The 27,491-nt window shown below is 32.8% G+C and overlaps 1 pseudogene; it reads left to right on the top strand.

Annotated features, from left to right (window-relative positions):
* Nucleotides 1–1,698: 1,698 nt before the first annotated feature.
* On the top strand, nucleotides 1,699–2,850 carry LOC101152481 (prothymosin alpha-like; annotated as a pseudogene).
* Nucleotides 2,851–27,491: the final 24,641 nt, after the last annotated feature.

A 27,491-nucleotide genomic window follows, 5' to 3' on the forward strand; every position in this document is an offset into this window, starting at 1 on the left:
ACGGGGTTTCACCGTATTAGCCAGGATGATCTCAATCTCTTGACCTCATGATCCGCCCGCCTCAGCCTCCCAAAGTGCTGGGATTACAGGCGTGAGCCACAGTACCCGGCCCATTGACTTGTTTTTTAATTTTAATTTTTATGGGTACATAGTCTGTGTATATATTTATGGGGTACATATTTTGATAAAGGCATACAATATGTAATAATCACATCAGAGTAAATGGGGTATCCATTACCGCACACAGTGTTTTTGTGTGTGTTATGAACATTATAATTATACTCTTTTAGTTATTTTTCAATGTACTATAGATTATTGTTTTTCATTGAGCTGTAATGATTCTATTCATATATGGCATGACCAGTCAAAAGAGATACCTTCTGGAGCAGGTTCTTGAATAACATTGTTTCATTCAACTTCATTTCAGTATAATGTTGATGAGAAAAAAAAATTGACTCCCAGCAGCGCCACTCTCTGTGTGGAGTTTGCATGTTTTCCTCATGTCTGCGTGGGTTTTCTCAGGGCACTTCAATCTCCCCCAACATCCCAAAGCTGCGCACATTGAGTTCGTTCCCGTGTCTACATTGTCCCAGTCTGAGTGAGTGTGGGTGTGTGAGTGAGTATGCCTTGCCATGGAACAGTGTTTTGTCTAGGGTTGCTTCCTCACCTCTGAGCTGCTGGGATAGGCTTGACCCGGAACTGAAATTACTGGGTGAATAATAATCTTACTTGATTTATTAATATTTTGTAAATATAAATATAGGTAGAGTTCACATTTATTTCAATATTTAATATTAAAAGTGTTTTGTGTTTTTATTTGGAAGTTTGGTGATGTTTTTCTCACCAGAAGTATGCCACAGGAACTTAACTCTTATTTATATTAATTGGCCTATACAAATTTTGTTATGCAAAATTTCATGTAAAGTGGTGGTTTTCAAGGACCTATTGACAAAGTAAGGTGAGGATTGACTATTTTCTTCACCTTAACGAGTTTTCTCATGCCATTTTCCAGCCAAACCCCTTCCAGAGACCAGTTCATCACAAGTGCATTTTTATAACCCAGTGACCTCCTGGTAATTGCCCTGTTCAGGGAGATCTTGAGTTTGAATATGAGCTTTGCCATTATTCCAGTTCTGCCAGCCTCTAACCCTATAAATTAGCATATGCCAAACCTTCCTGTCTTTTAATACATATATATTTTAAGTTTGTCAAAATTAGAAAAAAATACCTTTTGAGTCATATTTTTTGTTTCATTTTATGTTTGTGCTTATTCTCAAAAAAAGAATAGTTTATCTTAAAGTATATTGTATTTTTTGTGGAAAATGGACTGGTAACCCTCTCCTATTTTCAGTATGAAAAAAATGTGTTTCAGGAAAATAAATGTATCAGCTTTCCTATAAGACTACCATAATATTTAAAGTAACTGGAGAAGATGCTTGTATTTAGTTTGTTTTATTCTTTTAAAACAAATACACAATAATGAGGATCTCATATGTAACTTCCCAAATTTTCTGTCTTTCATACTTGATTCTCAAATTAATGAAATAAGTAGATTGTATTCTATCTTTATATTATTACTCATTAATTTTGGGAAAAATGCTTCAATAATGGCTTTTGGAGAAAATGAAAAGATGCCACATTAATTGTAGACAACCATTTTAAGATATATTTCATTCCGCCCCACTGGCTGCTCTGAAAAGCCATCTTTGCATTGTTCCTCGTGCGACTCCCTGCTCGCCGCAGCCGCCTCCGCCGCGCGCCTCCTCCGCCGCCGCGGACTCCGGCAGCTTTATCGCCAGTGTCCGTGAACTCTCGCTTTCTTTTTAATCCCCTGCATCGGATCACCGGCGTGCCCCACCATGTCAGACGCAGCCGTAGACACCAGCTCCGAAATCACCACCAAGGACTTCAAGGAGAAGAAGGAAGTTGTGGAAGAGGAGGAAAATGGAAGAGACGCCCCTGCTAACGGGAATGCTAATGAGGAAAATGGGGAGCAGGAGGCTGACAATGAGGTAGATGAAGAAGAGGAAGAGGAGGAGGAAGAAGAAGGTGATGGTGAGGAATAGGGTGGAGATGAAGATGAGGAAGCTGAGTCAGCTACGGGCAAGCGGGCAGCTGAAGATGATGAGGATGACGATGTCGATACCAAGAAGCGGAAGACCGACGAGGACGACTAGACAGCAAAAAAGGAAAAGTTAAACTAAAAAAAAAGGCTGCCGTGACCTATTCACCCTCCACTTCCCGTCTCAGAATCTAAACGTGGTCACCTTCGAGTAGAGAGGCCTGCCCGCCCACCGTGGGCAGTGCCACCCGCAGATGACACGCGCTCTCCACCACCCAACCCAAACCATGAGAATTTGCAACAGGGGAGGAAAAAAGAACCAAAACTTCCAAGGCCCTGCTTTTTTTCTTAAAAGTACTTTAAAAAGGAAATTTGTTTGTATTTTTTATTTACATTTTATATTTTTGGACATATTGTTAGGGTCAGCCATTTTTAATGATCTCGGATGACCAAACCAGCCTTCGGAGCGTTCTCTGTCCTACTTCTGACTTTACTTGTGGTGTGACCATGTTCATTATAATCTCAAAGGAGAAAAAAAACCTTGTAAAAAAAAGCAAAAATGACAACAGAAAAACAATCTTATTCCGAGCATTCCACTAACTTTTTTGTGTATGTACTTAGCTGTACTATAAGTAGTTGGTTTGTATTAGATGGTTAAAAACGCCAAAGATAAAAGGTTTATTTTTTTTCCTTTTTTGTCTATGAAGTTGCTGTTTTTTTTTTTTTTTGGCCTGTTTGATGTATGTGTGAAACAATGTTGTCCAACAATAAACAGGAATTTTATTTTGCTGAGTTGTTCTAAAAAAAAAAAAAGATATATTTCATTCCAACTACAAAGACATTACAAGTGTTTGAGATGGTAAACAAACAGATTATCATAATTTGATCAATATGCAATGTACACATGTACTGAAACATCACACTATACCCTATTAATATGTACAATGATTATGTGTCAAATAAATAATTATAAAAAGTAAAATTGGGGGAAAAACTAGGGGGAAAAAAGGCTTATGAATGGTTATATTATCTATTTTAAACTGTTTTCATTGTTCAATTAAATAACAGAAAAACATATTGAGATTTTACAACTTTAAAAATACTCTAATATTGTTTTTCTTTTGGAGAGAGCTGAAATACTTATTCTTCTCTTTGGATAAGAGCTCTCATATTTAATAAAGTATGTTTTTAAATATATGGCTTTCACAACAATTATCCTAATCTGATTATATCTTTGAGGATAGATTTACAAATACATATTGATAGCTAATATGTACTGTAAACCATTGTTCAAAATAATATAAAATTATGAAAATGGCTTATATTCTTCTATATGGTTTTCAATTTGGATGATATTTTGTTAATTATGCTTTGGTAGAAAAAATTATTTGTAACGTTAGGGATTTTGAAGCTTTATAAAATTATTTTTGTAAGATTTATAACAGCTTATTTTAATAATCATCTATTTCAGAAGATAAATAATTCAACAAATTAATGTTTGACAATTAAAAATAAATTTTGAGGTCTACATAGTAACGTGTGTATATATGTAATATATAATTTTTTTTCATAAGCCAATTCATACTGAGGGCATTCTGCCTGGCACCTATATTAAATCAACTCAATGCAAGTTCAATAATAAATAGTGTAACATTTAAGACAACTAACAGTATTTTATTGTATGATAATGAATCAACTTGAAAACAGAAACCTATTACTAATGGCATTAAACTCTAAAACATTACATATTTTGTCTCAAAAAATAAGCTTGTTGAAAGGCCACATGTATTAAGAAGACAAATTTTAAACACCACACTTGGACTACAATGTGAGCCTTAGTTAATGTCATTTACAGATCACTGAGATTTTTGGCTTCACACTACAATAGCCCCATCCAGAAAAAGTAGGCTGACTAGATTTAATTAGAACTTATAGATGTGATGAATCTTGGCTTCTAAAAGCAGAAATGGCATTGATTAGAGCAGTAGCATAGTGATGTGAAATGAGCAAGAGTTTGGAGCCACAGAAAAAGGTTAGGTTTAGAAATTCCATCATTACCAGTTTTGTCACTCTGCAAAAGTTATTTGATTTCTAAGCACCCCATTATCTGCCTCTGCAGAATCTGCAATGCTCACATAATTTTTGAATAATATGCCAATAGTGTAGAATAGTAGTTAACACAGTAAGCTCTGGAATAAGACAGACTTGCTTGAGATAATGCCACCATAACTTACTAGATCTGTCACTGTGGACTTATCCTACACCAATGGTACCTAATGATAGGAATATGTGTGTCTTCTTATGGCTATTTTAAAGGGATCAGGAAACAGATACACTCTAATCATATTTCTTGGTCCATAGTGATCAATCAATACATTTAACTATTTTCACAAGCAGGATGCTTACATGCTACTTTGCTCATGCGACGTGGTATGGTCTAAAAAGGTAATCTTCATGTGATCTACTCTATACTTTTTTTTTTGCTATTATTAACAGATATGAGGCAGCAGGTACAGTGAAAAGTCTGCTCTTTGGAGATATGTGAATACTGGCTTCATTCACCACTTACTGGATATTGATTTTATGCAAGCATATGTTTGCTTGTCAACTTATAATTTGTATAAAAAGCTGTTTATGAACATGACTACTCTAGATGCAAGCTAAGGCCCTAGAAGAGCTTAGCAGGACACAACAAATACATATTTAACCATCATGCAATGGACATGTCCATGAGCATGAAGTCTGGAGCAAACAAGAATAAAAGTAGAGAAGAGAGCTTGCACTGTCAGAAACAACTACATTTTATTTAACATTAATGTTTTCTTATTTAATTCATGCTGCTTTCATTTCTTTGGCTGTTTTCTTGTGGTGGTGGTTGTTTTTCATTGTAACTGTTTTTTATTTGTTCTTTTATGGAAATTAAAGAAAAGAGCTGACAACCATATCTGTGTTATTTGAGTTCGTTATTATCTGGAATCTGTAGAGAAATCAAAAGATGATAGAGTGAGCAGTTCACTAACTAATGCATCCGAAACAGCAGCTCATAGCCAGATTTAAATTTGCAAACCTTATACCTGCCTCTCACTTATTGAACACGGCATAAGGTTACAGGAAATTTTATTTGAAGCTCAAAAGGAAATATACCTCTGCTGATATGTGAGTTGCTGAAGTGTCCAAACCAATTGTGGAATACAGTTTCTTGATGGGTAAAATAGGTGTAATGAGAGCTATCTTACCAGTTTTTCTATAAAAAGTAAATGCCATGAGCATTCAAATTTGCTGCATTTTGTTCTTCATTAGCTGTCCAGGAATCATCCCAAAAGTACAAACAAATGTTTGTTCTGGGGATTAAATCAAACAGCACCAAGTGCAATACAAAGTACATAAAATAAATAGACAATGTTAGTTAATTATTTTATCTTATATTTTAATAGCTTATGAGTAAATAGCATTAATATACCCTAAAATAGACTACATATGTTTTGTATGTGAATACCTATAACACATGTGCACTGTGCTTGGTGCTGTAAATACAAAGTGAAGACCTTCTAAATAAATCAAGGATACCTTTGTTTTTGTACTATATGAGGTCCTTGATTTGCTCAGGGAATAATTTCCACCATCTCTCTTATCTCTGATTATGGATACCTTGTTAATACGTTAATTGATTTTTAATACTTCAGAAATACAAATGAAACACAACCATTACGAAAGTAAAGCAATATATGAAACAAAAAAAATAACAGCAAAATACGACACAAAACTTCACAATCCAAAGTTATCCATTATTAACTTTAGGTAAGCATTTTCTCAGGTGATTGGAGAGAGTTATTATATATTATATATTATATTATATATTTTATGTATTTATATATAATATATAAATATAACATATATATATATATTATATATAATATATATAATATATATATAATATATTATATATAATATATATAATATAATATATAATTATATGTAATAATATATATAATATATATAATTATATAATATATTATATATTATATATATTATATATATATTATATAATATATATAATTTATATATTACATATAATTATATATTATATTATATATAATATATATTTATATATATTATATATAATTTATATATTATATATTATATATATAATTTATATAATATATATAATTATATATTATATATAATATATATAATATATAATATATATTAATTATATATTATAATTATATATATAATATGTATATATAATTATATAATATATATAATATAATTATAATATATATTATATTATATATAATATATAATATATAATATATAATTATATGTATATATAATTGTATATTATAAATATATAATATATAGTTCTTAACAAAAATAAGTTCAGGACATACATGTTTATATATAGATATACATAAGAAATATATATATATATCTTCATTAAAATATAATGGAAGGCAAATAAACTCCACTTATTGGAACAGTACAATTTGATCACTTTTGACACATGTATATATGCACAAAACTCTCCTCACAATCACAATAATGAACATTTCCATCCCTTCCAAATTTTTCCTCATTCCCCTTTTCCATTTATTACTCCCTTGTTTCTAGGCGACCATTGATTTTGTTTCTTTCACTCTACAGATTAACTCGCTCTTCTAGAATGGGAATAGTACAGTGTGTATTTTTCAGTGTGAGATCATTTAGTATATATTTTGGTGGGGAGGGAAGCTGATATTTTTTATTTTTGAAATGATTTTGGATTTTTGCAAACATGCATAGCTTGTTTCTTTTTATAGCTGATGAGTATTCCCTTGTATGAGAACACGTTTATTGATTTATCATTCATAAATTGATGGATATTTTCCTAATATCTCATCAGCTATTACAAAAATGAAGGTATCATGAACATTGGAATAAAAGTCTTCATGTAGCTATAAGTTTACTTTTGTTTTGATAAATCTGTAGAAGCAGAATGACTGAGTCACACAGGTATATGTTTTTACATTTTAAGAAAGAAATCCACTTAGAATATCTGAGTTATATAGAAAATTTATGAGAATTCTAGTTCCCCCATATTTCACCACATTGCTTGACATTGTCACTCTTAAATTTTGAATCAATCTTATGGGTATTTAGTGGTATGACACTGCGGTTTTAATTTGGATCTTTCTGATGGCTAATGATTAGCATTTATTTTATATGTGAATTGGACATTCTTGTAGCTTTCCTTGTGAAAGAAATGTTTGTCCATATATAATTGGGCTATTTCTGTTTTAACTGTAGCTTTTTAAGAGGCATGTATACATTCTCAGTATAATTCCTTTGTCTATTACACATGTAATAAATATTTTATCCGAGTCTGTGTATGTTGATGGCGAGTATCTTTTTGTGTTTTCTGGAAACATTTGAAGAGCAGAAGTTTTTACTTTCATATAGTATGCTTTGTGATAATTTTGTTCTATGGCTTGTGCTTTTGTGTTATTAATCTAAGGAATATTTACTTATCTGAAGTTGAGAAATATTGTATCTCATTCATATCTTTTAGAAGTTTCTATTTATAGATTTGATAGTTATGTCTATGGTTAATTTTAGGTTACTTTTTGAGCATGGTATGATATCAGATTTGATGTTCTTTTATTCCTCTATGGAGATTCTGTTAACACCATTTGTTACACAGACTTTTCTTTCTCTGTTGAAGTGGTTTTATAGCTGTATGTGGATTTACTTCTGGACAATTTATTTTGTCCAATTTTTCTATATGTCTACCTTTCATTGTTAATAAACTGGATTGATTAATGTAGTTCCATAGGAAATAGTGAACTCATTTAAGAAAAATTATCTAAATTTGTTATTTTATAATATCTGTCATTTTCTAGCTTCTTTATATTTGCCTTTAGATTTAGAATTTTCTTGTAAGGTATACAAATCAGCCTCTCAACATTTGTATTAGAATTCTGTTTTATCTGTATATCAGTTTGAGAAAGATTGCCATCTAAAGAGTATTGAGTCTCCTGATTTGTTAACAAGGCATCTTGCTGCATTTATTTAGAACTTTACTATCAATAATGTGCTATAGTTTTTGCTGTAGAATTGTGGACATCTTCTACTATTCATAGATATTTAAAGTTCTTTCACACCACTCTACTTGTAATTATTTATAATTACTGAATATTTTCAAAATTTTTATGAAGTATATAAAATATTATTTGTTTGATACTAACCTTTTTTCTGCTTTCTCACTAAATTCCTTTATTATTTCTTGTCATCATTAAATCTTTTGGATATTCTAAATAAAAAATTATGCAAAGTACAAATATGGACAGTTTCACTAGTTCCTTTCCCATGTTTATGACTTTTACTATTTTTTTTTTGTAGTTGTTGTCTTATTGTAATAGCTAGAACCTCTAGTACATCAATACAAAGAAATGGTAAAGATGAGCATGTTTGCCTTATTTAAAATCTCAGGAGGAAACTGTTTTGAGGCAATGACGTTTCCCTAACCTTAATTTCTTTCCTTGGGGGGGGCCCATGAATTAAACTGCAAAAAAGGAAATTAACAGGAGAGAGAGAAAAAAAATAGATTTATTTGTAGGAACAAAAGGGAAAAAAAAGCTAGCAAAAGAATAGGCAGAGTTCATTAAATGGTTAAAGTTAGAGGCTTATATACCTACCCCAGTAGAGAAAAGACAGGTAGAGAAAAGGGGCTATTATGTGAAGAACAAACAGGTTTCTTTATGTAGAAAACTTTTTGTTGTTTTTTGTTTGTTTTTAAGGAGGACAAATAGAAGATAAGAAAGCTCCTGGTAACGTTTGCTTATTCAGGTCCTCCAGGGCTTTAGGTCAGCTTTTTGGCCATGAAACTCCTCTGGAGAAGGGGTTTATGGTAGTCTCATTTCCTAGAAGTTCCTGCTATTAGTCAGATAAAGGAAGCTCAGAGAAGTCCTCTATGAATTCACAGAATCTCAAATGTCTTCAGCTTAAAATAATCTGCATATCAACACTAGAACTCTGAGATGGTCCTCACAAAACCATTCAGTCTTTCACTGTTAAATATGATACTGACTGTAAATTTTTTACAGACACCATTTATAAATTTGAGGAAGATTTCTATTATTCCTATTTGTGGACCTTTTTCTTAAAAATATGAAAGGCTTTTAAATTTTTGGAATGAATTTTTTGTATATATTAAAATGGTCTATGGTATTCCTATTATATTTATTTTATATGGTGAATTATATTTTTTTGAACGCCAAACACTTTGCATTCCCTGGGTAAACTCTATTTGGTCATAATATCTTATTCATTTTATGTATTGTCAGAATTAATTTGATAATGTCTTATAAAGAATAATGTTTAAAATGGATTAAGACTAAATTTAAGACTTCTAAGAATAAAACTGCTAAAATAGAACATTGGGAAAAGTCTCCAGGACACTGGTCTTGGCAAAAATTTATTGAGTAATACCCCAAAAGCACAGGCAATCACAGCAAAAATGGACAAGTGGAATTACATCAAGTTAAAAAGCTTCTGCACAGCAAAAGGAAACAATCAACAAAGTGAAGGAACAACCCACAGAAGGGGAACAAATATTTGCAAACTACCTGTCTGATAAGAGATTAATAACCAGAATGTATAAGGAGCTCAAACAACTCTATAGGAAAAAAATCTAATAATCAGACTAAAAATGGGCTAAAGATCTGAATAGACATTTCTCAAAACAAGACATACAAATAGCAAAAAATTATATTAAAAAGTACTCAACATCATTGATCATCAAGGAAATGCAAATCAAAACTATTAGATAGCATCTCGCCCCAGTTAAAATGGCTTTTATCCAAAACACAGCAATCACAAATGCTGGTGGGGATGTGGAGAAAAGGGAACCCTCCTAAACTATACTTGGAATGTAAATTAGTACAGCCACTGTGGATAACAGTATGGAGGTTCTTCACAAACTAAAAGTAGAGTTACCGTATGATCCAGCAATCCTACTGTAAGGTATATACCCAAAATAAAGGAAATCAGTATAACACAGGGCTGTCTCCACTCCCACGTTTATCGAAGCACTATTCACAATAGCCAAGATGTGGAAGCAACTTAAGTGTCCACCAACAGGTGAACAAATTTTTTTAAATGTGGTACATACACACAATGGAGTAATATTTGGCCATAAAACGAATGAGATCCTGTCATTTGCAACAACATAGATGAAGCTGTTGGGCATTATGTTAAATGAAATAAGCCAGGCATAGAAAGATAAACTTCACATGTTCTCACTCATTTGTGGAAGCTAAAATATTAAAACAACTGGACTTATGGAGATAGAGAGTAGAATGATGGTTACCAGAGCTTGGGAAGGGTGGTAGGGCTGGTGGGTGGGGAAAAGTGGGGATGGTTAATGGGTACTAAAACATAGTTAGCTAGAATGAGTAAGACCTAGTATCTGAGAGCACAACAGGGTGACTGCAGTTAACAATAATTTATTGTATATTTAAAAATAAAAGAGAATAATTTGAATGTTTGTGACACAAAGAAAGGATAAATGCCTGAGGTTATCGATACCCCATGCATCTTGATGTAGTTATTACACACTGTATGCCTATATAAAAGTATCTCATGTATCTCATAAATAAGTAGACCTCCTATCCTACTATGTACCCATAAAAATTAATTTAAAAAATGAAAAAATAAAAAATGTTTATATTAATGAGGGGTATTAATGTTTATCTTTTTTATTATTGTGTACAAGTTTTATGATCTTGTTGCAGCTTTTTCACTCCTATAGTTTGGTGGTAGGAGGGTCACAGCTCTTTTACTCCCACAGTTCAGCAGATTCCAGGTCCTTATCTCACGACCAATAGGAATAAGATACACAGACACCAGAGAGGGGATAAGGTGGAGTAGAATTTATTGAGCAAAAGAAAAGCTCTTGACAGAAAGAGGGGACCCAAAAGTGGGTAGCCGGCTGTGAGGCTGAGTCTGGGGTTTTTATGTGCTTAGAATGGGGAAATGTGTGATTGGTCTATGGGTAGGCTTGGAAAAGGAACCCTTCGATTGGCTTGTGGAAAAAACCAATTGGGAGAAAGTATGCATATGCAATATAGTCTTGGAAAAGGCACCATTCCATTAGTTACAAGGCATCATTCAGAAAGAACCAATAGAGAGAGAGTGGGCAAAATGGGAATGGAAATACTCACTAAAGTCTGTGGATTCTATCCGGAGCTGGTAACTCGTTTTTCAGGCTTTAGATTTTCCTTGGCTTAAAGGTCAAGTTTCACCAGGGACCCATCGCTATCTGTCTAGGAATTTGTCTCTCTCCTGTCACAATCAATCTCATAGAATAGTTTAGGTGGATGTGATTTCTATTATTCCAATATCTGAAAAAGTTTGTATAACTTTGATGGTATAACTTTTTTAATGTTTGATAGATTTCCTTATTAAATTTGTGTTTGCTTGAAAGTTACTTCATGAAATGATTTGTTAACACATTCTATTTGATGATAGATATAAAGCTTTCAGTATTTTTCCCTTTCTTGTCAATTTTTTGTTCTGGTCATTAAGACTATTATCACAGAATGCCATTTGTCATACTGTCTTATTATCCTATAAATGGCAATAGGGTCTGTGTTATTCAATTCTTGTTGTGATGTTTTGTGTTCTCTCTCTCTTTTTTCCCCCCAGGATCAGTCTAGCTATAGAAAATCTGCCTATGTTGTTGATCGTGTCATCCTTTTGTTTTGTTACTGCTGAATATTATCTGCCTGGTATTTGTTTTGTTTTTAATATCTTGCTGATTTCATTCTATTTTTTTTTTTTACTATGGTTTACTTCTTCCAGTTCTTTAAGGTGTAACATTGTGTTATGTCAGAAAAGTCTCAAAACACAACAAAATAAAAAAAAAAAATCCAAGACATTCACCACCCTGTAGGTCACCTCTGTTAGTTTTGCCTAATTTCCACAATCTGCCAAATTTTTTTTGGTTTTTTTTTTTGTTATTGTTTAGTTGGTTGTAACTATGGTTCGTTTTTACAGCTTGGGGTTCAAGAGTAATGTGCTATTTAGTTTTACATAACTGGGGGCACCAAACTGCTCAATAAAAGTATATAGACATTATTAAATGTAACTTCAGGTCAGTTGTGGTGGCTAAGCCTATAATCCAAGAACTTGGGGAGGCTGAGTGGCAGGATCGCTTGAGCCCAGGAGTTCAAAACCAGCTTGGGCAACACAGGGAGATTTCATCTCTACAGAAAATTTAAAAATTAGCTGTGATGTATGCTGCTCAGGAAGCTGAGGTGAGAGGATAGCTTGAACCTGGAAGGTCAAGGCTGCAGTGAGCTGTGATTGTGCTATTGCACTCCAGCCTGGATGACAGAGGGAGACCCTGTCTCAAAAAAAAAAAAGAAAAAATAAAAAGAAGCAACTTCAATTTGACAGAAGAGGAAATGAATAGAAAAAAATGTTTAAATGAGTTAGTTTTTTACTACAAAGAAAACAAATTTTTAAGAGACTTAAAAATTATAAAATTATAAAATAACTATAAAGTTAAGACAATTGAATAATTATATTTAGACTTTGTTACTTTTCTTTTGTATAAGATGATATTAAGACATCTATATAAGTATATATCATTTCTAATGACTCTATATACAAACTCTTGTACTATCCATTTATTTTGATATATCTCTCAAAAGACTATTTTAAATGATCTAAAAAATTATATTAAGATGAATGTGGAACAATCTCTACTGACTGTTCAAGGATATTGTGCATATTACTGTGGAAATTCATTTCTTATTTTCCTGTCTGGAATCTACTGCCCTGAATTGCATGTATTCCTACATTTTTCTTTTCTTCCTTTGTGGATTTTTTTCTGTACACACTGCACCCCCGACACACACACACACGATCCTCACAGAATATCCTCAGGTGGTGAATGTGGACATATTTGAAAATAATATGGCAACAAACTTGATTAAGTGTTGATGGCCTGAATGTAGGATACAATATTAAATGAAATTATTTGTGCCTTATAAATTTGAAGTGAACTTATTACATTATCTCGTGTTGCTCAAGAGCCATTTGAGAACATGGTATTCCTTCCTCTTTTACCTTTTTGTTATGTTTAGAAAACTTTAAAATTTTTTCTTTATCCCTAGTGCTCTGAACTTTCAGGATAATTTTTCTAGGGCTGAGTCTTTAGTGTTTTAATTTTGAGTGTAGTGAGCTCTATCAGTATGTAAACATGTGCCCTTAATATATAGACATTTCTTTCTCCTATGTATTCTATCCCTCCATTTTACATTTCTTTTTAATTTTTAAATTTATGGTTTCATTTGCCTTTGCTATTTACATGTTCTCTCTCCTTATGTCAGGCTTATTAATTAAATGCTATCTTCGTTGCAGTTATTTCTACATGTTAGTTTGTCATATCATGTAGAGACTTTTTTCATAGGTGTACTCTGTTGAATCTCTTTGGAACATCAGTAGAGTTTTGTTATATGCACAAATACACAAAATTGTCTCTGCACTTTTAAGCATATTCCTAGGATTTTATTGCTTTCCTTTAGAATCAATATTTATATTACTGTATTGTGATATCTATTATATCATGAATTCAGATACTGTTGGTTTAAAATTGATTTTAAGAGTTATAACAACAACAGAAACAAAATGGTGCCTCAGTGCTCTGTGCCTTTACTCTGGAAAATACCTAAATACAAGCCTGTTGGAACATTTGATCATGATCATTTCTTTAGTGAATCAAACTTTTATTCCTATGTTCCTATCTGCAGACATTTCTTTTTTTTGAGATGGAGTCTCGCACTGTCACCTAGGCTGGAGTACAGTGGTGCGATCTCGGCTCACTGCAAGCTCCGCCTCCCGGGTTAACACCATTCTCCTGCCTCAGCCTTCTGAAGTAGCTGGGACCACAGGGGCCCGCCACCACGCCCGGCTAATTGTTTTGGTATTTTTAGTAGAGACGGGGTTTCACTGTGTTAGCCAGGATAGTCTCGATTTCCTGACCTCGTAATCCGCCCACCTCGGCCTCCCAATATGCTGGGATTACAGGCGTGAGCCACCGCACCCAGCCCTATCTGCAGAGATTTCTATATGGAGAAAGGGGTTGGGAATATAGCTAAATCCTGTCTAGATATATTTTAACTCATGACTATCTTTCAGTCCCACATCTAATGCTTACCCTCTGCCCATCTACAAACTCAGTGATATGAGCCTCTCCAATATGCTGAAACAACAACTCCTTTTTCGTCATATCTTTCTCCATGAATGCACTATTTTGCAGCTTTCTCCTACCTTCGTTCAGCAGTTACCATTTTCCCAACTTCTGTCTTTCTCCCACCACCCCCAAAAAGATGGATGCAATTTTGGAAAATTTATATTATCTTGGTTGTGGATATATTCATGTAAAACATCACCTTAAGTTTATCTCATTGTAGGTTTGTGGACTAATTTAGGTGAAACTAGATTGCTACAATTAAACTAAAAGTCTTTGTTATTATAATTGTCCTTTATCACGTTTAAGTGATTTTCCCATAAACCACAGTTTATTAATAAACCTTTCTCTCAGTGTCACATTCAAGCATACTGAAAGAAAGACTATAAATGAAGTATAAATTATTCTCACTTAAAAATATAAGAAGCATTTGCAGCATGAATGCTTGAACACATTTGTGAGTGGAGGTAACAGATGTTTATTTGAACTCTCTAAACTAAATTTATCATGATGTCAATAAGGTAATTACATTTGAGCTGTGCAGTTTATTATAGGAACTGTATGCCTTTTATTTTACCTACATTATGCATTCTATATTTTATTTTTTAAATACACACTCAAAACATTTTACAACTTACTGTTGAATATACACATAAGAAACCTGAGATTTCAGTTAGTAAAATGAATTATGATTTCCACTAGCATCAACTTTGTACAATTTTGAGAAGTGCAGGTATATAGATTTTTTCAGTACACATGATAATTCAGATTAAAAATAAATTAGTTGGTTTTTTCTAAAAATAAATTTGGGTGAAGTTTTATTACTTAAAAATTACTCTTCATTCAATGTGCATATTCTAGGTATTTCTTTGACATCTGCCTCATATTTTAACATTAAATGGCCTATAGATGATGCTCCATAATATTTTAAATAAATAAATGTATTTATGATTCCCTCAACACTGTGTGATTTTCAGTTAAATTACGAAACTAAACTTTAGAAAATGTAAACAACTTACTAAAGTCGGTGTAATTAGTAAGTGGTAGGAAAAAAATGCAAGCCCAGACTGTTTGTCTAGTAGCTGACACTACCCTCCTTATCTCAGGTTTCATTTTGTTTTGTCAAATGTTATCAATATATAAAACATTATAATTCATTCAGCATTTTTATGTATGATTTTGATTGAATTGCACTTCAGTACCTTTACACATAAATGAGAAAATCACCACATAATTACTCTAAATCTATCTTTTGAAAATGAAAGAGAATATAAATTGCAAATTATTTTAAAAATAATCAGAGACTTCCACCAGGGTACATGTCTACCCTGTCACAAAAACTCATACTTAGTAAAACATTCTTCTACATGTCTAGAGTTAGATTATTTTTTATTCATTTAACAAAAATCTTATTATTTATAATAAGTATATTAAAATATATTTGACATCAAGAGAAGTCATAGAAATTATAAGTTTGTAGATTATTAGCTTTTTCTCATTAGGGTGGGAGGGGTGGTTTTATTTAGCTGTATCTACGGAAGTCAAAATTCAGAAGTGTTTTAAGGGTATAAAATCATAGGACATAAACATTTTTATACGTAACTCCTTAGCTTGCTTTTTGTTGTTCTTCTCACTTAGATCAAATTTATCCCATTAAAGGTTTAGCAGACATTTTTCAATCATGAAGATGAAAGGAAAAGAGAACACTGGAGGTAAATAGATCCAGCGTCTTTTATGATGGTGCACTGGATTGACTACTTTCATTTAGCTTGATGTTTAAGGAAATTCTTACTTTTTTATATCATCCTTAATAAACCATCCTGTAGCTTACAAAAAAATGTTAAAGAGATTAGATCCAATATTCCTCACATAATCCAAGCCATCATTTAAAAAATTTATAAAAAGATATCACAGTATATTTCAGAGCACAGATATTCTACCATAGTAATTCCTTGTAAGAAAGAAAGAATTGCTAGTTCAGTTTACGTGTGAATAAAAATTTAGCATTTAGAAAAATGGAATTAGAAGCGTAGAATAGGATCAGTGATGATCAAGAAAATGTATTTTTTCAAATAATTCTGTAAATAATGTTCAGGGCAATGCAGGGCACATCTGAATATAAGTGCTAAAATGATTGTTTTTCAATATTTCTTTGGCTACATTTATCTATTCACTCTTTCAGGAAAACTTTATATATATTTTTGTTAGAATTCAGTTAAGTTATTAATTTGCCAAATAATTTTACAAACAAAAATATTTGAACCAGTACTGAAAATAAGAAACATAATATGAATTTTTGTATAGCTGGATAGCTGCCAGATATCCTTCAGTGGGTGAATGAATAAATAAATGGTGCTATATCTAGAAAATGGGGTATTACTCACCAACAAAAAGAAATGAAGTATACACACATTAAAAGACATGGAGGAAACTGAAATGCATGTTATTAAGTAAAATAAGCCAATATGAAAGGGCCACAGACTGTGCACTTCCAACTATATGTCATCCTAGAAAGGCAAAACTGTGAACACAATAAAAGAATTAGTGGTTTCCAGGGTTTAGGGAGGTGGAAGGGATGAATAGGCAGAGCACAGAGGATTTCGAGACAGTAAAACTATTCTGTATGACACCATAATGGTGAATAGGTGTCCTTATTCATTTGTCCATACACATAGAATGTTCAACAGCAAGATTGAACCCTGATATAAACTATGGACTTTGGGTGATAATTATGTGTCAGTGTAGATTCATAGGTTGTAACAAATGCGTAACCTTAGTGCAGGATGTGAAGAGTGGAGGAGGCTGCTTGTACATGGGAATGGGAGTCACATGGGAATTGTGTACTTCCCGCTCAATTTGCTGTTAATATAAAACTGCTCTTAAATACAGTTCATTAATTTAAAAAATTGACTTTTCCATGCAGCTATATTTAATTCTAGTAGTATTTAATGAACTGCATCAATATGATCAGACATAAGGCCAGCTCCACATAGGAAATTTCTTGTCAGGTTACTTTAGACACCATCTTTTCCTGAAAAGGTGTATGACTTTATGCTCAAGAATGCTTTCAGCTCTTCTGAGAAACAAGTAGAGCTTTCATTATTAACATGAATAAAAACATCCTCACTATGAAAGAAAAAATAAACCAATTATTTAAAGCATATTTACTTTAGTGAGATTTAGGACAATATTACAAGTATGCACGTTTTCCTTTCTTAAAAAATAAAATCGTAAGAAAATGTGTTACCTGCTTTCTAATTATTGTATAGAAATATTATGTTAGATTTATGCCACTTGGTCTTTGCCATATGTTTTTAGAGATATATATATATATAAATATACAAATTGCAAATATACAGAAGTTATAGAGTATATCCAGGAGTAAATGTTCACATAACTAGCCTATCTTTCTTAAAAGTTGAGGTAATTGTTCTTGTCACTCCCTCATCAACCAGCATTAAAGCTGTTCTCCCTTTTCCGCTTTTTCCACGTTTGGCACACACCACTGAGCCTTTTATTGTTTTTTTTTTTTTTTTTTTTTTTTTTTGTCTCTTTCAGATTAAGGTTGTTTCTTTGGCTCCATTTGCCATAAACTTCATTTCCTGATAATGTTTAGGAGAAACAAAAGTTGCCAACTGAAAATCTACATAAAACAAAATATCAATATTGTACTTCTAAGTGTGAATAAAGCATTTTGCTTCCTAATTCTAGTATTAATTCACTGAAATACCAGAAGAATTAAATTCTGGTTTTTTAAATTATTATACTTTAGGTTTATTTTTGAATTTCTTTTCTATCAGTGACATAAACCATTAAGCTATAAAAATGAAATGAAAGACACTTAAAAAGGTAATAAGAAAAAATTCACCAGTTTTTATTTCTTTGTGGTTGAGGTAATGCTGGTTCGTTCACTTCACATATGATGTGTATAAATCCCAGGAGACCACAGTTAATAGAAGCTCTGCATTAGACCTGACCTGCATGTTCAAAGTTGTTGAGTTATTCCTTGTGAATACAAATTTTAGTCAAAAGACAAAAATAAGTTTAGAGTGCTTTTTTTCTTTCTGAGTCTATCTCATGCATAGTGACTGAAATCCTATTTTTCATGTTTCATGGCAATATATAAATTATAAACATTGATAAAGTATTAGATTACAATTTTTTAACGACAGTATCTAAAAACCAAAGTAAAACATTGAAAAATCATGACATTGTTATTGACATACATAAGCTTATAACTAAAATTGTTTCCCTTTGAATGTATACTAGAAAGCAGAAACAATTATTTTTCTTATTATTTAAATACATTTCCTGATTTAATCTTCAAGATCTGGAAGCTCTTTCACATGCTGTGAGAATTACAAAAAGCTTCAATATCACATTTTACCAGTTCACATCATTAGCACTTATAGTTAAAATCATAGTAAAAAACAGAAAATGCTAACTGCAAAAGGTGTGTTGTGAAGAGTATACATGAATGTAGTTAAAATAAGGAATAGGGATTTAATTTTAAAATCATATCATGAGTTGAAACACAAATACACAGCTTTGAGCCCTGCTCCTGCTAAGACCATTATGTGTAAAGAGACAATACCTTTACAACCTCCAAGGAATTCCATTTGCACACCTACAAATTGAGGATTGAAATCCAATATTTCTTCTACATCTAAATTCAAAAATGCAACCATATTTTCTTTTATCTTATGGAACTAGAACCTTGCAGGTTGATATGTTGCTAAGAAGAAATACTTCACAAATCTTTGAGACTTAGATCTTGCAAAGTGTTAATTAAATATTAAAATCTCATTAATTTTATTTATTTATTCTTAACCATGAAAGTTTCTAATAAGAATGTTACAAAATAAACTTTACATTTTAAATATTAAGAGAGCTCCATTTGCAATATAACACATTTTAATACATTATCTTATTCATGAAAACTAATATTTCTTGCCAATTTAATGAAAACTCATGATGTGTTATTTCACTGTGGCAAAGAATGAGCTGTAAGATAAACACTATTTCACCATGAAACACCTACTAAACATTTAACTAATTTTTTGTAAGCTACACAGCTTTTGATTTAAATAAATAATATAAAATATGTCATCTATCAGTAAAAATAGTTAGAAAATGAGCAAAACACAGGTTATATGTCTAGAGGCATAATTCTAAAATATCTTACTGAAATCTAAACAAAAGAGAAAACATTATATGGAGTCTTGATTCTTCTATTTATTTTTCTAGCTGGAGTGCATATCTGGAAAGGACTTGTCATATGAATGTTAATTGTTATTTACTTTGTATCATTTGATAGGTTTATGAAACATGCATATCACATCTTTTTTTCTATGTTTTTAAATAATTAGAAAGATATATAGATGGATATGTGTTTCGTTATTATTTTCACTTAATTTTACAAATCAGGTATGCGTAATAGAAAATATTTAATTTTTAAAATGCACTACGTGGGCCACAGGTCAATTTGCCATTACAATTGAATCATCAAATACTGTGGCCTAAATATGGGCTAATTTTTCTCTGAAGTGCCTGGAATGAGAGATTTAGCACTGAGGGAATGATGTTGGCATTGCCATCGTCAAAACCAGGCTTCCAAGTTTGCTCCAGTTATCACCATTTCTTAGACAGTATGATAGGAAAATATAAAGTCAAGAGCAAGTGGCATCATCTGTTAGAAGACCCAGAAATAAGCCACATCACTGTGGTATGTGATAAGTGCCATTTGCATTTTATTGCCCATAACCCTAACCCTAACCCTAATCTTAATGTTGTCATTTGGCTTCATTAAACCATTAGAGAATTGAGAATTTTTATCCTTACCTGAATTTTAATGTGTGCATATAAAATTTGGCATCTATAAATAGGACATGAATGGAATGTGAGACAAAATTTGTAGTTGTTGTTAAATTAGTCTTCAATAGCTTTCCATATATTTTTGTGCTCTCTTCTCAATGAAGAACAAAGCCTAGCATCCTACAAATTCTTTCCTATTCTCAGACCAGCTTAATCCCAAGATTTTGGGGAGCACTCATTTTACTCCAGAGGCTTGATGTGGTAGACATTTGTTTATTTGTTTATCTTATTTCTCCCAGACATGAAAATTCATATAAAATTATAATTTTATAATTCATATAAAACTGTGTAATTTTTGTATGAATTTTGACTTCTGTAGATACAGCTAAATAAAACCACCCCTCCCACCCTAATGAGAAAAAGCTAATAATCTACAAACTTATAATTTCTATGACTTCTCTTGATGTTAAATATATTTTAATATACTTATTATAAATAATAAGATTTTTGTTAAATGAATAAAAATAATCTAACTCTAGACATGTAGAAGAACGTTTTACTAAGTATGAGTTTTTGTGATAGGGTAGACATGTACCCTGGTGGAAGTCTCTGATTATTTTTAAAATAATTTGCAATTTACATTCTCTTTCATTTTCAAAAGATAGATTTAGAGTAATTATGTGGTGATTTTCTCATTTATGTGTAAAGGTACTGAAGTACGATTCAATCAAAATCATAGATAAAAATTCTGAATGAATTATAATGTTTTATATTGATAACATTTGACAAAACGAAATGAAACCTGAGATAATTTTTGTATTTTTAGTAGAGACAGGGTTTCACAAAGTTGGCCAGGGTGATCTTGAATTCCTGTCCTCAAGTGATCCACTCACCTTGGCCTCCCAAAGTGCTGGGATTACAGGCTTGAGCCACTGCGCCCAGACTGTTCATTTGTTTTTAAGATAGGCTTTTGCTCTATCACCAGGCTGGAGTTCAGTGGCACCATCACGTCTCGCTGCAGCCCTTCCTGGGCTGAAGTGATTCTCCTATCTCAGCCTCCAGAGTAGCTGGCACTATGAGCATGAACCATCATGCCTGGCTAATTTTTTAAATTTTTTGTAGAGACAGGTCCTACTATGTTGCCCAGACTGGTCTTGAACTCCTGGGTTTAAGCAATCCTCCTGCCTCTGCCTTCTAATGTGCTGGGATTACAGGCATGAGATACCACACCAGATCTTAAATTAATTTTTGTGTATGTGAATAAGTAGGTTTCCAGCTTCAATCTTCTGCAGCTGGCTAGGCAGTTATCCCAGTGCCATTTATTGAATAGGAAGTCCTTTCCCCATTGCTTTTTTTTTTTTTTTTTTTTTGCTGCCTTGTTGAAGATAAGGTTTTTGTAGGTATACAGCTTTTTTTCTGAATTCTCTACTGTGTTCCATTGGCCTATGTGTTTGTTTTTCACCCTTTCCATGATGTTTTTATTACTGTAGCTTTATAGTATAGTTTGAAATCAGGCAGTGTGATGCCTCTGGCTTTCTTCATTTTGCATAGGATTGCTTTGGCTATTTGGATTTTTTTTTCTATATGAATTTTGGGATAGATTTTTTAATTCTGTGAAGAATGATGTTGGCAGTTTGATAAGATAGCATTGACACTGTAAATTGCTTTGGACAGTATGATCATTTTTATAATATTGATTCTTCCAATCCATAAGCTTGGAATATTTTCCCATTTATTGTGTCATCTCTGATTTTTTTCAGTAGTGTTTTGTAGATCTCCTTGTAGAGATCTTTCACTCCCTGATTAGCTGTATAATATGGTTTGGCTCTGTGTCCCCACTCAAATCTCATCTCAAATCATAATCCCCACATGTCAAGGGAGGGACCTGGTGGGAGGTGACCAGATCATGGGGGCGGTTTACCCCATTCTAGTCTCATGACCGTGAGTGAGTTCTCATGAGATCCGATGGTTTAAAAGTGTGTCTTTCCCCTTCTCTCTCTCTCCTGCTGCCATATAAGATGTGCCTTGCTTCTTTTTCCACTCCTGCCATAATTGGAAGTTTCCTGAGACCTCCCCAGTCATGTTGAACTCTAAATTAATTAAATCTCTTTTGTTTATATAGTCTCAGGCAGTTTTTTATAGCAGTGTGAAAACGGACTAATACACTGTATTTCTAGGTATTTCATCTTCTTGTGGCTGTTGTAGTAGGATTGTGTTGTTGATTTCACTCCAGCCTGAACATTGTTAGTGAAGAGAAATACTACTGACTTTGTACATAGATTTTATACCTTGAAACTTTACTAAAGTCATTTATCAGTTCTAGAAGTTTTTTTGTCAGGGCCTTTAGGGTTTTCTATGTGTAGAATCATATAATCAGTGATGACAAATAGTTTGACTTATTTTCCTATTTGGATGCCTTTTATTTCTTTCTCTTGCCTGATTGCTCTGGTTAGGACTACCAGTACTATGTTGAATAGGAGTGGTGATATTGGGTATCCCTGTTTCGTTCCAGTTCTGGAAGGAGATGGGTCCAGGTTTTGCCCAGTTCTGAAGGGAAATGGGTCCAGCTTTTGCCCATTCAGTATGATGTTGGCTGTGGGTTTGTCATAGATCGTTCTTATTATTTTGATGTATGTTCATTCGATGCCTAGTCTGTTGAGGGTTTTTATTATGAAGTGATGTTGGATTTTATCTGAAGCTTTTTCTGTGTTTCTTGAGATGATTACATGATTTTTGTTTTCAATTCTGTTTGTGAGGTGAATTTATTGATTTGCATATATTTTGCCAGCCTTAAATCCCAGAAAGAAAGCCTACTTGATCATGGTATATTAACTCGTTTATTGTGCTGCTGGATTCAGTTTGCTAATATTTTTGTTGAGAATTTTTGCATCCATGCTCAGGAGTGATACTGGCCTAAAGTTTTCTTTTTTCATTGTGTCTTTGCAAGATTTTGGTATCAGGCTAACACTGGCTTCATAGAATGAATTAGGAAGGAGCTCCTCCTCCTTGATTTTTTAGGAATAATTTTCATAGGATTAGTACCAATTCTTTGTTATGTCCAGTAGAATTCAGCTGTGAATCCATTTGGTCCAGGGCTTTTTTTTTTTTTTTTTGGTTGGTAGGTTCTTTATTACTGACTTAATTTCAGAAGTTGATTTTGGTCTATTCAGGGTTTCAGTCTCTTCCTGATTCAATCATGGGAGATTTTGTGCTTCCAAGAATATATCCATTTCCTTTACATGTTCCAATTTGTGTGTATAGAGTTGTTCATAGTAGCCTCTGAGGGTCTTTTGTATTTCTGTGGGATCAATGGTAATGTCACCTTTGTCATTTCTGATTGTGCCTATTTGTATTTCCCCTTTCCTTTTCTTTGTTAATCCAGTTAGTACTTTATAAATCTTATTTATTTTTTTAAAAACAAACTCTTGATTTCTATTGATCTTTTGTATGGATTTTTGCATCTCAATTTAATAAGCTTTCTCTAATTTTAGTCATTTCTTCTGCTATCTTTAGGGTAGGGTTGTTCCTTTTTTAAAAATTCTTTTAGGTGAAAAGTTAGATTGTTAATTTGAAATCTATTTAACTTAATAATGGAGGCATTTAGGGCTTAACACTCGTTTGGCTCCAACCTAGTAATTTTATTAACTTCAAGAATTTTTTGATTTCTGCCTTAATTTTGATGTTCACCCAGGAGTTATTCAGGAGTAAATTGTTTAATTTCCATATATTTGTGTAGTTTTGAAAGATTTTCTTAGTATTGATTTCTATTTTTATTGCACTGTGCTCTGATAATGTATTTAGTATGATTTCAATATTTTTGAATTTATTAATGCTTGCTTTATGACTGAGCATGTGGTTGATCTTAGAAGAAGTTTTGTGGGCAGATGAGAAGAATGTATATTCTGTGATTTTTGGGTGGTGTGTTCTATAGATGTCTATTAGGTCCAGTTGGTCAAGTGTTAACTCCAGAGTTTATTTGTTAATTTTTAGCCATGATGATATGGCTAATGCTGTCAGTGAGGTGTTGAAGTCTCCCACTATATATATATTATATCCCACTAAATATATATCTATATTATATCTATATATACTAAATATATCCCACTATATATTATATCTATATATAATATATATAATATATATTAATGTATATAATATATATATATAATATATATTAATATATATATTATATATATTATATATAGATATAATATATATTATGTATATTATATATTGATATAATATATATTATATATATTATATATTTTGATATAATATATATTATATATATTATATATAGATATAATATATATTATATATATAATATATAGATATAATATATAATATATATTATATATATAGATATAATATATAATATATATTATATATATTGATATAATATATAATATATATATAATATATAGATATAATATATAATATATATTATATATATAATATATAGATATAATATATAATATATATTATATATATAATATATAGATATAATATATAATATATATTATATATATAATATATAGATATAATATATAATATATATTATATATATAATATATAGATATAATATATAATATATATTATATATATTGATATAATATATATTATATATATTGATATAATATATATATTATATATTGATATAATATATATTATATATTGATATAATATATTATATATTGATATAATATATATTATATATTGATATAATATATAATATATATTATATATACATAAAATAATGTTTCTTGTTGAATTGTACCTTTTATCATTGTGTTATGCCCTCTATTGTCCTTTTAAATTTTTATTGGTTTGAAATCTGTTTTGTCTCATACAAGAGTAGCAATTCCTGCTCTTTTTTGTTTTCTGTTTGTGTGGTAAATCTTACTCTATCCTTTTACTTTGAGCCTGTGGTGCCATTACATCTGAGATGCGTCTCTTAAAGACAACAAATGATTAGGTCTTCACTTTTTATCCAGACTGTCATTCGGTCTTTTAAGTGAAGTGTTTAGGCCATTTACATTCAAAGTTGTTATGGATACTTGTGTTTTTGACCCTGTCATCAGGTTGTTAGCTGGTCGTTACATAGATTTGATTGCGTAGTTGCTTTATAGTGGTTGTGGGCTATATGCTTAAGTGTGCTTTTGTGGTAGCAGTTGTCTTCTTTCAAATCTATATTTAGCCCTCCTTAAGGATCTCTTGTAAGGATGATCTAGTTCCATCAGCATTTTGTCTGAGAAGGATTTTTATTTCTCCTTCACCTATGAAGCTTAGATTGGTGGCTACAAAATTTTTGGTTGGAATTTCTTTTCTTTAGGGATGCTGAATAAAGGTCTCCAATCTCTTCTGCTGAGACGTCTGCTGCTAGCCTAATGGGGTACCCTCTATAGGTGACTGGCCCCTTCTCTCTAATTGCCTTCAAAATTATTTCTTTTGCATTGCTCTTAGTGAATCTGATGACTATGTTCCTTGAGGATGGTCTGATCTATAATATCTGGCTGGAGTTCTCTGTATTTCTTGGATTTACATGTTGACTTCTGTAGTGAAATTAGGGAAGTTTTTGTGGACTGTAACCTCAAATATATTTTCCAAGTTGCTTTTTCTCTCTCCTCCTTTTTCAAGAATGTCAATGAGTTATAGATTTGTTCTCTTGTAAAATTCCATATTTATTGGAGGTTTTGTTTTCATTTTTCTTAATTCTTGTTTTATTTTATTTTTTATTTTTTTATTATTATTATTTTCTCACCTAGTTGATTCCAAGAACCGGTCTTTGAGCTCTGAGATTCTTTCCTCAGCTTAGTCTAGTCTGCTGTTAATACTTCTGAATGTATTATGTGATTATTGTAGTGAATTTTTCAGCTCAAAAATTTCAGCTTGAATCTTTCTTAAAATAGCTATTTTGTCTTTCAGCTCTTGAATCATTTTTCTGGATTGCTTGGCTTCCTTGGATTAAATTTCAACTTTCTCTTGGGTCTCACTGAGCTTCCTGCCATCCAGACTCTGAATTCCATGTCTGTCATTTCAGGCATTTCAGACTGGTTAAGAACCATCACTGTAAAGCTTATGGCCTTGTTTGGAAGTAAGCAGACACCACCTTTTTGAATTGTCAGAGTTCTTGTGCTGATTCTCTCTCTTCTGTGAGGGGTGATACTCTTTTAACTGTGGTGTAGGTCGAGTATAGTCAGTTGGCTTCCTTACTGGAAGTTTTCAGAGGCAAAGGCTCTGTACAGGGTCTTTGTTTTTTGTGGCAGTCTTGGCTTTGTTTGTGCTGGGAGTAGTATTAGTAGTGTTTTTTGTTGTTGTATAATATTTTGGACTGAAATCCAGTAGATGGTGCTTGAGAGCTTTGACATAGCCATAGAGTTCCCTTGTGTATTCTTTGCATTTGCAGCTGTGTTCTGTGGAGTGAGGGTGAGAGAAGTGACCCTATCACCAGGTCTGCTCATGGGCCTTGGGGGAACCACTTCTGATCATTGGCACCATGCCTGCTATTTTGTTGTTGTTGTCTTTCAGTTGACTCTTGTTGTTGTTTGTCTTTTGTTGATGTAGTCTTTCAAGCTGCAGGGCTCCTTTGGGGAGAAGTCCCATAGGGAAATAGGCCACCCCCCATTGGACCATCCCTGTGGAAGGAGGCACATCTAGGTCCCAAACCAGCCTTTGAACCTGTGCCACTCTTCCCTCTCCATTTTCTGAGAATGTGGGCTCCTCCCCCATTCAGGTGCTAAGCACAGATCCCAGCTGGGCACTCTTGAACTGCAGGCCGCAGCCGTGGGCCCAGTAGCTACTCATGGCTCTATCCTCCAGATGCCTGGCATTGGGCTCTGGATACAGCATGGGAACCCAAGTGCTTTCAGGCTGCCAGAATGCACTCAGGTGGAATAAAGCACCCAGGCTGGAGGCTGCACTGTGTACCTGCTCCTCGGGATGGTTACTGGGGACTGGGGGTAAGAAAGGGCCCTGGGAGGGGTTGGTGGGTAGGCAGGACTTCAGGACAGATGAGCCCTATTCCTGTGGAGAAGCAGGTCCTGCATTCTCCCTGGTGGTTAGCTGGGCCCAGAACCTCTAGAGAAAGGCAGCCCTGGGGGATGAGCACTTATGGCCAGGCTTCACAAGAGTCAGCCTTCACTCAAACGCTCAAACGTCCCCAGTTCTGCGCTTGCTGCAGCTCTGCCTCTAATCTTGGGGGGCATCCCCTGCAAACTCACACACTGGTGGGGGCGTGGGGTTCCCTGCAGCTAGAATCCCAGAGGTTCAAGGTGAGAGTAGGCAGTCCCCCAGTCCTTTTACACACCCTATTGGGAGGTGCCTTTCAGGGCTGGGAATCAACCACCGCCTTGGGGCATGCCATGTGGTTTCCAGTTTCCT

Source organism: Gorilla gorilla, chromosome 14, assembly GCF_029281585.2.
Source record: "Gorilla gorilla gorilla isolate KB3781 chromosome 14, NHGRI_mGorGor1-v2.1_pri, whole genome shotgun sequence".
Taxonomy (NCBI): Eukaryota; Metazoa; Chordata; class Mammalia; order Primates; family Hominidae; genus Gorilla; species Gorilla gorilla.